This window comes from Myzus persicae, unplaced genomic scaffold (assembly GCF_001856785.1).
Source record: "Myzus persicae strain clone G006 unplaced genomic scaffold, MPER_G0061.0, whole genome shotgun sequence".
Lineage (NCBI taxonomy): Eukaryota > Metazoa > Arthropoda > Insecta > Hemiptera > Aphididae > Myzus > Myzus persicae.
Window position 1 is genome coordinate 36,352 of NW_019104128.1, and position 12,645 is coordinate 48,996.

The 12,645-nt window shown below is 32.6% G+C and overlaps 1 protein-coding gene across 1 annotated transcript in view; it reads left to right on the forward strand.

The window, feature by feature from the left end:
- Positions 1 to 5,111: 5,111 nt before the first annotated feature.
- The window catches only part of LOC111039034 (hormone receptor 4-like), a 30,926-nt gene continuing 23,392 nt past the window's right edge, over positions 5,112 to 12,645 (forward strand). The window contains exon 1 of the mRNA XM_022322312.1: positions 5,112 to 5,503. The gene's annotated coding sequence lies outside the window, so the exon portion shown is untranslated. The remainder of the gene's footprint in view (positions 5,504 to 12,645) is intronic.

Below are 12,645 nucleotides of genomic sequence, written 5' to 3' on the forward strand. Positions count from 1 at the left end.
CCTCGGCGAGTGTATGAAATTAAATAGTAACACAAATTCAGAAAATATTTCTCATTTCACTATCTAGGCATGATAAACACGAGTCAGTAGTCACAACAATGTTTATGATGTACACGACTCATACATCATAATAATAAATAGTAATTCATATACTTATTTCTGATAATCTACAAATTTGCAGACCATCCATTAAGTGTCGTAGATGAGAGCATATCCAAATATTTAAAATCAAAATGACCCAAATTTTTGTAAACCCGGATTCAACCTTTTATCCAGATTTAAAATACATTTTTTATATCCGACTACGTTATGAAAATATCATCTAGGAATCCATAAATTAGTACAGTATTAGTTGTAATCCTGCAGTGTTGTAAACCTTTGTGCAGTATCTTAGATGTACAGACGTATAGTAAACTGTTTTAAGCATACACACATGATAGTATAACAATTATAAAACCTATGAATGTAAAAGTATATATATAAAAAAGAGGGCCTCGACACTTTAGAAATGGGAGAGACGGAGAGTCACTGCTATAATCTACTTTTCAATAATGAAAATAGAATTTAATTGTTGAATTGTATGCAACCTATATTCATTATTTACTAGCTGAACCTGTGTGGCGTTGTCCTTGATAAATTAAATATTGCTAGTGGTAATAATACCCTGTCTTAAACACCGTTAAATGTAAGCTACACATATTTTTAACAGTAATTTGGGTTGTTTGGACCAAGTATAAATACAGGTCTAAAATTATATACAATTATAATAACCATGTTTGTTATGCAACCATAAATTACATAAATACGTTATAAATCATGAGATCTGCAGAACCGTAAGTGCGATGTACTTGACTGTGGATCTCATACATACATACATAACAAACACATACATTATTGTATTTTATTTAAATAAAGAAGATGGATAAATCGTGTAAATTTATTAATCTAGGTAATTGATACTTGTAGTCTTCAGATACATGGATTTAGTTCTTTTAGCAAATGTCTATATAATGCATTTAAATAAATATTAATATATAGGTAGGTATACCTATAGGCTATAATAAATGATAAAAATGTATGTAAGTGTTAACACTAAGTCATTGATGATTAACGATATCATTGGGAAACACTTTCGTAGTATATATTATACGAACGGATATGAAATATTAAAAGAGATTTTGAAAATTTTTTATCATTAGCCGTTGTCTGAAATATTGACGCTGGACATTTTTTCTGTACAATAACGGTATTTAATATTACTATTTACTGCATAGTAAATTAAAAGATAATTTTACGGTCTGTAGAGCTTCGGAAAACAAACTTCCGTTGAGTTTTAATTAAATCGATCATCACAATCGATATTAATTCACTATTGAATCGAACGAGGAAATAAAAAAATAGAAAACACTGTCGACAGTTTTCGGATTTTAATTTTTTTTTTTTTACCTATTTTCGTAAGATCATTGAGTAAACCTATATTGTGATTTATGGAGCATTATATATGTATTCTGACAATGAAATTTAGTAGGTACCTACTTGATCTTCTGCCAAACTGCAGTGAACTTACTTCCCACGAAAAAACGCGATGGCAATATTATTATAAAGGTACCTACGTATAGTGTAGAAGGATGAACGATTTCGTTAACATTAATATTGAGTCGCTAAAAGCCAATAAACAGTAAACATTCACATTAATATATTATGTATATCGCCGTCCGTGACAATGTCGGTCAGTAGCTATGGGTTTCGATGACATTGATATTGTCCGTGCCTTGGCTGCGCGTATACATGAACAATCGAACTATGTATAGTGGGCAGTAGTCCAAACAGTTGGACAAATACTTCCGCGTACTTGATCGAGGAAAAGTCTACACCACAGGGAAATAGGGACATTCGAGACGTCGTATAATGCAGACTGTAACTATTTTAACAGCTACCATGTCACTAAAAATACATAAAACGTAAATCTAGAAAATATGTTTTTTATTATTATTTTGTATTTATAATAGCTTTTGTAGGACCTACAATGTAATTAATAATAATTATTGACATCGTTTTTACTTTTTTTTTCATATTTTTTAAATATTTCATTTCACATCATCCAAATTCAAATTACTATCCGTAATTCGCTGTTTCCCGAAATCAGTCCACTGAAGTGAAGTTGCTAACTAATCTGTAAATATAAAATCTCTAGATGTCTGGTTGAAAAATAATTAAAATATTAATATTATTAATTATTATTTTTACATCACAATCATCGGATCAAAATTGAGTCAAACTTGTGGGATAATTAATTCATAAGATAACACCAATAACAATAACGTTTTACACTCAAAGGCAATTTACCGTAATAAATACCCAGGTATATAAATATATTGAATTTTAAGGTTAATGAAGTGTAAAGAATTCTTATGTGGATACTTGATGTAAAATTTAACTATTCAGTACCTAATCGGTTTTTGAATTTGATCAAAAAATCAATTTTGTCGATAACTGATTTTGAGTGGAATTTTTGTTTTCCCTATTTTTTATTTGTTTTTTGAGATTATTAAAATATATCCAGAGAATATGATGAACTATTTCTCCTCCAAAACCAAAAATACATTGCTAAACCAACATTAATTTCTTTGCTCAGAATCTATAAGAAATATTACATTTAAAAATGTAAAGTTAAATTTTAATTGTATGTATTTATATTTTATTATATTATTTGTACTCGAATACTGTTTATCAAGTATTATTTTAAATGCATTTCAAAGTAACTATCTGTATCAATATACTCACTTAAATACTTCAAAATATTTTTTTAAAAGCTGCCAGCACATTCAACTATATCGTACATTCGTAAATAAGAAATATCTAATCAAGCTAATAAATTCAATATAAATACAACTCAGTAATATTCTACACACATGTCTTTTTCAAATTGTGTAGGTACATGGTACATTGTATGTTACATAATTCGTATATTCGATCATTTTGATGTTGATATTATTGGGTTCTTATTGATCAATTAAATTTACGATATTTTTGCACGAATTTGTTCTATCACACACACTGTAATCAGTATACATTCTAGATCCGGTTAACCAGTTACTGTAAGACTTTAATGATACAGTATATCAGAAAAGAATACACCGGCAATTTTATTAATATCAACTTTAATAGAAAATATTAAAATACCTTCTTTTTACTGATAGCAAATTATTAATATAATAAATTATACATTGTAAATTATTTTATAGTTCTTATGCCGATTTATTGTCATATACATATTAATTGATTAGATGTAAATATTTAATTGCGTGTACCTTTACCGAATTTCAAAATCAAAATACAGATATTATCCAAAATAAAGGTGCTTATTATTTTATGATACATTTTGATGACCCATGTTCAAAAAAAATATTTTAAATTTTAAATCAAAGTATTAATAAGACGTATGCTTTTATACATTATTTATATAAATATACATAGATATATAATCAAGCGTGAAGTAAGTAAGAACAAATAAATTAATGAACCTATTATGAAAAACAAAACATTAAATTAGATACAGTTAGCATCGGTCATCAACAATGTTTTTATACACAGTGAAACGCCGAAAACTAAATAGTGTTGATTATTGAAAAGCGGAAGTTAATTCAAGTGGAAAATTTGATTGAACAAATAAAATTCAGTTAAAAGAGTTCGCGAGCCATGACTATTACAGTAGGTAAGAAATGCAATTGGTTTTTTTCATACCTTGGCAGATGCGTATATGGATTTTAAATCGATAGTGGGTCTTTGCGAGTAAAACATTATTAAGACGTATAGAAATCAATAATAATTAGGTATAAATTTGATTTTGATCAAGAAATAATAATTTTGTTAATTAACGCATTTTCGTGTACTCAAAACTTCAATAATCGTTTTTGAAAACATAATCTGTCTCCCTACTTAGGCGATTTTATGATATTTTAATTTTTGTATAAGTTTTGATCGTGTAAATTATTACAATTTAAAAATGCTTATAAATTGTATACAAATTAAATTATTGTAAGAAGCCAAAGTATAGAAAACATACTTTCTAGGGATATAAGTAATGTTTTAGCCTAAAGTTATAAAATAAAAGTAAAAAATAAAAAAATATAAAAAGAATAATATTAAAAGTAACAACACAGTCATGGTTTTGCTAAATATACATTTGTTATATTGCTCGCGGGTCAGAGAGAGAAAACAAATGGTGCGCTGACATTCTCAGGTAGGAACTAATTAAATTAAATTTTTTTCTATTCATAGATTCTTAGTGTTTTTTTTTTATGTAGAAGTTATAGGAGAATAATTGATCATATAGTATAGCCGTATTATAGGTGTAGTGATCTTTAAAGAGTAGATTCTAATAACAACGATATCAGATGTAATACAATTTTCAAACACAATATTTTGCTCTGGAATAGCAAATTAAAAATATTGATTGTCATAGTGTTATTAATGTTGACGCAGTTCATTATTCTCATACATTTCCTGCGTCTGTCAGATTTCTTATCGTTTCCTTTTCCCGTCGTAATCTTCTCCCTCAGCACTGCTATCTTCTCGCTTTTAATATAAATTCCCTTTATGTACCTACTTTTCATCAAAACCGTTTCATATATTACTGCATTGTCTTCCTTATAATATACCCATAAATAAAACTCTATTCTAATCACAACTATCTTCTCTCCACGGCTACCCTATACCCCGTGAATCTCTCAACTCTAGTTCCCTTGTAGTTATGTTGGTTATTTTAAACTTTTTAAAACACACATACCAAGGTAGTTGTTAGCATTTAAGCATGGTCGATCCTTTTTTTTTTTTTGCTGCAATCGACTGATAATATTACCCATTAGTAATAACCTAATAATATACGATTAAGTATTGATCTTTGATGACTCGTTTTCAACTGATTTACTTTAAAACGGTGAAAAATTCAACACTTTAGGCGGGTAATCCTTTCTTTATGTCCATCCGTCCGCTGAGGATCGAATACAAATAAATAATCGTCGCTGTGTGGCGCGCGCGCTCGCGGAACAGGTTGCGACGGGAGAGAGTGCCGGCACTGCGACGGCGGCGAGTGAAAGAACCGCCAGAGACGAGCTCAGTTTTCGTACAGGTGTCGACCCGCGTGCAATCACCCAGTGCGGCGTAACATAATCGTACATAAAAAATAATAATATTGTCGTTATCGTTCCGTTCGCGTATTTTATTGTTTACAATAATCTGTTCGATATCGTTATTGGAGTGCGTGGTGTTTTAATCAACTAATTATTACCAACTAATTGCGTCTTAATTTTTTTTACTGGTATTTAATTTTTTTTTTCATAATTTAAATTTTTCGCGTCTTAAGTACACGCAGATGAACAGTGTTCGGTAATCGCCGCCTCGGATGGAATATAGTTTTCGAAATATGATAACATACACTGATTACTGATGCTAACGAGGACACTGCGAGGGCTAATGTAATAAACCCTTATAATATTAACAGGTAAATAATAATTTTTATTTATTTATATCAGTACCTATTAGTAATAACTAATAATAATAGCTAAAAACACGTTTGGTGATTTAGATCTATTTTTTTTTTGTATTTGGTTTTAAATAATATTTTGAACAAATTCGTTATTTCAAATTACCTAAATCAGAAATAAATACATTCAAAATTGTTTTCATTTCAAATGTAAAAATTGTTTAGATAATTTTTTATGTCATTGCTCGTATTTTTGCGTCATTTCGCTTTTAATTTTATTTACTATGACTATTTTCATTATTTTTTTAAATATTTGTTGACATTTTTTATACCTAGCATAAAAGTATTGAATAAATAGTTTTTTTACGAACGTTGTTTACTTATAAGTTATAACGTATTATTTAATTTGAATCACTGTGAATTATCACCCTCTGTGAGTACAATTATGTCGTAACCACCAGACGGTTGGAAATGACAATACGTATCGGGTAACAATACGCTTCGGGCCGCTGGGGACGTAAATATTTTGATTTATAACAACAGTATCCGGTGACGGTTAAAATAAATACTATATAACTAGTAGCAGTATAGCGGGTACATAAAAATTGGAAACGATATACTTCTGCTAAGACTGGGAAACATCCTATACTTCGAGCTAAAAATATGAAACGACCTGTAACCAAAGTGTACAGCTACTTATTACGATGGCAAAAAAATAAAAAGAATTTCTTGGTCTTCGGAAGTGTTTGGTTTTTACTATTGTTACTTCTTATCTAATACAAAGATCTCAAACGCTGTGATTTCGACATCCAGCATTTCCTATATTTAATTTTATATACCTACAAAATTATACGCTATATGTTTCTGCTGCACCACTCGATAGTCGATACCCACAAAACCACATCGTTCATTTGTGCGCGTACTGTAAACTATATTATAATATGAATAATACAGTTGCTCGTATAATGTATATTTAAATAACGTTGTAGTTTCGATGTCGTTTTTTTTTTTGTTATTTATATCCGATCAGACACTTTCGATCACGTAAGTCGTGTATACCGTAGCGAACTCCTCATTATATATAGGTATAAACGACGCTCACCCGTCGACGTCCTCCGATTCTAATAAAATCCGCAGCACTCAATGTCAACTGTGTTTATAATATTTTATACTCTCCTTTCAACCCAAGGGAGACGACGGCAATGGGTGTGCATGCAAGGTCTATATTATGTAGCTAGTATACTTAATACTTATATTATAGTTTATGTTGATATTCGCCATCGGCATATTTATCCCGGAAAAGTACAACATTACACCCGGGAAAAAATATTTTAAATATATTTATTATAATATTATACGTAGTCAATACATTATTTGCACAATAGATTAATATAGAGGGTGTATAACGTGTGTAATGTAAACAAAGATAGGCTATAGACACGTTGCTACAGTGTTAGGTATTAACCTAAAAACAATGATAAAACGCTGTTAATCTAGTCGTCTATTAAAATTTTATCATTATTAATCTCGAGTGGATTGATCGTCGTTTAAATTCTAAGAGAGGAAACTTGCTTTGAAAACAATAAATACGGAAATTCCTAACCATCGCAATAATTTGTTTCGTTATCATTTTCACGGCGCACACAGGTACCTCTATTATACACACCGAGCCCGTGTATAATTAATATCATAATATAACGTGTGTTTTAAGTGTGTAAACTATGTGGAAACGATGCCATCTATAAGCGACGTCCTTCCGGTCGGCAATCTTCTAGAGTGTTTTCCGGAAAAATGTCTACTTATATGTTGTAGTGTATGTCTGCTCCTCGCAGCTGTTAGACTATACGTGTTACGCAGTGTAATATAATTGCTTAGAAAAAAAGAAATAAATCATATAATTATTACGATTAAGATCAGACGTCACTGGTTCGTTAGTGCAGTTTGCGACTTCACATCGTTTACGGGAATATATTATGTAAAAAAACATTCTGTGCTGTACCGTATATTAAACGAACACTACACACATATTATTCAAAACAATGTAATATTACGCTATAGCTAAGTACGAGTTAATACCTACGTAATAATTAATTATAGGCAAATAATTGCTTTTCCATCGGTCTGCAATCGAAGGAACAGAGTTGGCTGTGGTTCGATTGCTACCACCACCCGTCTGATTAACATATTTTCAAGTATATTATATCTTTCCCTGTTTGTGTAAAAAAAAATATAGAACTTCTCCGGGTTGGATTTCTATATTTTATTTTGCTGTCGAAAACTAACCACTAATATAGTTTCCTTTGTACAAAATTTGACGATTAACGTGCACGCAAAGGAGCACATTTTTACTTCCCGACGACCTCCGGCTATAGCTTTGTACCTATTTGTATATGTGTTTATATTTTCATGGTATAAACGGTAACGAAAAGGTTTGTGATCAAACTAATTGCGACACTCGAGAAGGGTTAGTTGGCGTATTTTTCGCGGCGGTTGAATGAAAGTGCATAATATAATAATTTTCAAATTCGTTTTAGCATTCAATACATGTGTCGATGAGTTTTATCGGGCTTACATAATGTGAAATTACCAGTTTTCATTCACGATAACCTACTGACTGAATTATTGAAAATAATGATAATAAATATAAAACTTTCTCGCACTCGCCGAGACTCGTACACATACGCGTGACGGACGATATGCGAATTAAAAACTTTTTTTTGTGCATGGAACATCACTTCGACGAAACTGTTTTCCTATATTATTATAGTGGGTAACATATTATTATTATATTATCCGATCCGGGCGCTTCTTCTCTCAAGCTTGTCGAACCTTGTATAGCCTATACGACCATTATTTATTATTAATATAATGTCAAATAATAACATTATCAAATCGACGGCGCGGTGGTGGCTCAACAAACGTTCAAAGACCGCGTGATGCGTGCGCCCGCCGATTGGACACGATTTCCCGACCGTGATATTATAATACTTTGAGGTATAAAATATAAATATTATAATCGCAGGCGGTATAATCAATATAGAACACAGACGTATTATACACATACAACCAAATTATTATTATTATTCACTATCGTAGTAATTTCCCACGGATTTTAATTTCCATAATAATATAATACACCCTGATCTGGTGGGTGAGACTGGTGAGAGGAGGGAGGTTGCCATCGCGGCTTTGACTCGTTTCGTCCAGCGATGCTCGCGCTCGAAAGCCGATGCGCGCCCGCCGATGTGGGTCACACATTCGCGTATATAGAGAATTTAACGCCGTGACAGACCGAGACCAATCGTGAACTATGGGAACGTTAAATGTCTATATATATAATATGTAGATAATATATACACGTAAATGTATAACACACGCACACTCACACACACACACACACACACACACGTTCGCGCGCGCATATAACTGAATAAACATGATGTAAATTGCTCCGAATAAACGGCAATTACGTCGACAGCTATGCGAAAATCTCCGTCACATATTATAATGACGACAACGACGCATGCACCACAGAAGTCACACAGTGCTTTAGTGCTTTATATAAATAATATATTATTATTATTATGTAGTGTGTAGTACAAGTAGTCGTGGTCTGTACGATTTTGTGTTTTTTTTTTTTTACTTTACTTTACTTTCCATTCGATAGTCAGTAGTCACTACGTCTTACACACACACAAGCACACTCACATATACCGCCTCCACCGTGCAGTTAATGTCGTTTTAATGGCAGTTATATATTATATTATTTATAATAATACTACTATACGGTATACACACTATACTCGCGATGACGTGTATAATAAATAATAATATATTATGTGCATAAAGTAGTATATACATATATCGTCCACTGCAATTTACATACAACGGTTTTTTGTTGTTGTTGTTGTTGTTGTTGTTGTTATTCGATTATTTAAACAGCTAGATGCTCCCCGCGTGTTACAGTTTCGAAGCGAAGGAAAAAGATTCACAAGACACGCGATCTATGTATATGTACGGTTATGTTACATAGCTGGTACCTTGGTCGGGACGATGGAAACACGATCTCTGGCGCTGCCGACTCCAGATCGGTAGGTGTATAGGAGACGTTGCGCAACCGTATAGTCATAGTCTAAGAAGTCTCTGGACCGAAACGAGGTGGATCATTTTATGCGCGCGTGTTGCGTTCTGAGTACAGGCAATAGATTCGGAGAAGTGCAAGAGAAAAAAATGTACGCGAGAGATACTTTTTTACAATAACTGCAATTTTTTCCTGCCCTTATTCTTACGACAACCAGTTCACCCGGCTAGGAAGTCTTATCTTTTCTCCCATACATGGTTTGAGTATCTATAGAATGTTTGGGGCTATTTTATGTTGTGATGAGGGGTGGGTGGGTGGCTTATAAATAATTTGCTGACTAGTGACTACAAATGTTAATTTTCAATAAAGTGATCAGCGAATTAGTTAACAATTACTTCCAAAACACAAATAAAACTTAACTACAGATTAGATTCGTTGAATTGATGGGTGTGTCTATGATTTTTTCACTACTAAATATAATATAACACTTTAAAAATACCTCTGATTCAACCTCACGAATACACGCAATAGATCACAGTAATTATCGTTCTACATTTTATGTCAGCGATAATTTATGTTGGTGATGCTAACGACAGTATAAAGCGAAATAAAACGTACAGCACGATGAAAATATTGTTTTAATATCTTATAACGATTTTGACGATATCCCATGGCGTATCGTCTCTGTTTTCACGTGACGTTTCCATAATAATAATAATATGGTTTTTGGGTGTTGCCCTGGTCGACAGCACTCGTGGCCAGTCGAGACAAAAACACCCACCGGCATAATATTCAGTGTGATAACAATGACACGTCTCGTTAATGAGTGGTTAATATATTTTTAACTAATTGCTACACATTGTATGATATGAGCTTCATGTGGGATATAAATGTATAATTATAATATATAGATATAATGAATTGTCAATGACACACTTCGCAAACAGAATTATTGGTGGTTCGGAGACCGCGATGTTGATAATTACGCATTTACGCGGGCCGATTAGTCGCGGAATACGATATTATAATAATATTATGACATTACGACAACAATAATAATAATGTTATGTATTGCGGTCAGAATGCCATTGGTTTGAGTGTACATATTATTATAGCTATGAACTAAAATCTAATGGTGAAAAAAATCGTACAGCTCATGCAAAGAGCACCTAAGTCTTCGCGGACTTCTGTTTTTCGCGCCCCTACGTCGTGTTGCATCAGCTGTCGTATTTGTTATTACGTCGCGACAAGTCGAGTCGTCCATGACGTCGATGGATCGGTCTCGATAACTTACAGTTCCCACGGAAATCGGAATCGAGCAATAGTGTGTGTGTGTGTGTGTGCGTGTGTGTGTGTGTGTGTGTGTGTGTGTGTGTGTGTGTGTGTACGCGATGATATTATGTGGGTCAGCGTTTTGTCGATTCAACAACAGTTTATGTGCCTACTACATATTATATATATATTATATATGTATCGATAGAACTATATTATTGTAGCCGTTTGCGCGCATGATTCGAAACGTTTTCGCCCCGTTAGTGGAATATTATACACACAATAAACGTATTGGAAGGTACGATGTCAGACCGTGAACGTCGGTGGACGAGAGAATAATGATAATAATATATACCTAATACAGTAGGTATAATACACACGCGCACGTACACATCAGTACACGGTTTGACATTCAATACGAATTGCCAGATTAATAATGCGCGTACAGAGCAATACGATATATTCCATCGGAAATAGGCCGTGTTTACCTAACCGCCGCCGAGTCGTTCTCAATACACAGGTGTGTTCCGCTTTTGTTTTCATTTCCACAGAATAAAAGGTGTTTTATGAACCTATATAGCCGAACCACTCGCTCCTATATTGTTATAACACAGCAGCGCGCTTTCGGGGACGTCCGCCTCACGCGAAACGTTGTTTTGTAATTTTGACTTTACTAATTGTTTGGTGTGCACGACGCGACGGTTTTAAAAGAAGGAATGAATAAATACGCAACCGACTGTAACCTCTACGTACACGTATGTTTTATGGTCTTCTGGTACCCATGTACGTTTCAACGGATTCGTCAAGACCTATAACATATAGGTATCGTGTATGTGGCTTTTATTTTTTTTAAATTTAATTTGAAAAGATGTTTTATGGTTGACGACAGATGGTAAAAAAAAACAACAATACCGCAGTAGTCTGTATTGACGCTATACTACATTAACAGGCGATTATCACCCTTATTAAATAATATAATAATGATAATATTAGAATACTCGACGCGTAAACGTATTATGTAGGTATATTATATAATGTTCAAAGAGTAAAATTACAAACTCGTAAAAAATTGAATAAACCCATACAAATATGTTATATTATTATTTATTATATTATACACAAGCATAGGTTTTATAATAAGTATATTGTCTATACCTATGCATAGTAATCGACTCTATAGTCGATGACAAGACGTATGATGTTTTATTAATTGACAGCGCCCGGAGCATGTTATGTAACCAAATAAATCACACTTTATTTGAAAAAATAAATTATATTGAATGTCAGTTGATTTATTAAATTATTGCAGCTTAAAGAGATGGAACAAAAAGTCAGGTATGACTGCATGATATTAATTATTATTATAATGGCAATGCAATAATAATGAGTATTAGTGCCAAAGGATTGCGTGCGCGATGTAATGTTATGAATTGAAATTGGTCGTTAACTCTGTAATTTTGTCCTTGACATTGACTCTTTGTATGTACAACAGTGTTCTGAATTATCAGCGGGAAACTTCGAGTTTCATTTCATGGTTTTCCGATTTTCATAAAATTTAGTAGATAATTACCAACTGAAAATTGCATATTATTATTGTTGCAGTACATAATTTATATTTTATCCATACATTACGCGATATGATCGAAATGCCCATATTGAATTTTAGACACGTTAACTATATAAGTACGAGTGCTTACATAATATGTAATATTATTATCGTTCGGACTCCAGCTTAGATCAGATGTATAATAATACTTTTCGTCTCCCTAGTACGGTTAGAGATGTCAATGGGTGGTGTAGTACTCAC